This window comes from Mandrillus leucophaeus, unplaced genomic scaffold (assembly GCF_000951045.1).
Source record: "Mandrillus leucophaeus isolate KB7577 unplaced genomic scaffold, Mleu.le_1.0 Scaffold1113, whole genome shotgun sequence".
NCBI lineage: Eukaryota > Metazoa > Chordata > Mammalia > Primates > Cercopithecidae > Mandrillus > Mandrillus leucophaeus.
In genome coordinates this window covers 565,798-566,920 of record NW_012099355.1, presented here as the reverse complement: position 1 = coordinate 566,920, position 1,123 = coordinate 565,798, and positions in this window count along the sequence as shown.

Genomic DNA, 1,123 nt, shown 5'->3' with positions numbered 1-1,123 from the left:
AATGATTACGAGTTCCAATTTCTTTCGTTGAAACTAAGATAAGGCAATGACATTATCTGCCTTACATGAACATCAGAATTTTTTCCAATCTTAGAAATACTAATACAAATTTAGAGAAAAACAACATGTTCTAAGCAGAAGCAGTTTACTGAATTTTTATTGGTTAAAAATTCTTTAATCTGATTCTTCAATTTCTATTCAACTTTTATATATGAATATATGGTAATTTACATGGTTACATGGAGGAGGTAAGCAATTGTCAAAGGATATAGCAAATTTAGAATTTAAAAAATATTGCCAATTTCTTTTTAACATTAATGGCCATGAACATCAAAGTAGGCAAATTAGTTAGTGTGGTGCAGTTGCCTTACATATCCCTACATTCAAATTTAAAAATAATTTGTCCGATTTTGAGTTTGTACTTTAGTTCCTTTCACATGACAGGGATTTAATAGGTGTTTTTAGAGAATGCATAGTAGTGTCTTAAAATTTTCATGGTCCTGTATATGGAAATCTAAAGGAGTCAACCTTGGCCCTGTTAACTACCTAGATCAACACTGTCCAATAGAACTTTCTGTGTTAGTGGAAATGTCCAATAACCTATGTTATCTGGGATGGTAGCCACTAGTCATATGTGACTCGCTAGCACTTACATAGCTAATGTTACTGGGGAACTGGTTTTTAAATTGTGTTTAATTTTAACTAACATGAATTCAAATATAAATGGTGACATGTGGCCAATGGACACCATGTAGACATTATAATGTTACTTGTGAAGGATAGTGATTTTTAACAAATCAAGTTGTATCTGCTTACAAAGCTTCACAGTTTTTTATCCCAATGTTTTGGATGTGAGCAACCTTGATTTTAGTAAAATAATTTTAACTTAATCTGTGCTCCGCCCCACAGGATACTTGGGTTCTGTACCGCATTCCACTGTGGAACATTTCCCATCCAAGATGTGATACCCAATAAATTTCCTTCCAAATATAAGATTCTGTGATATTTTAAAAACTAATATGAAACCCTAGTCATTTCATGGATAATTCTTTATATTATTTATTTTGTGTTGATTTGGGAGAAGATGTTGAATTGTGGGAAGAAAGGTAGTTCACAAATCTAA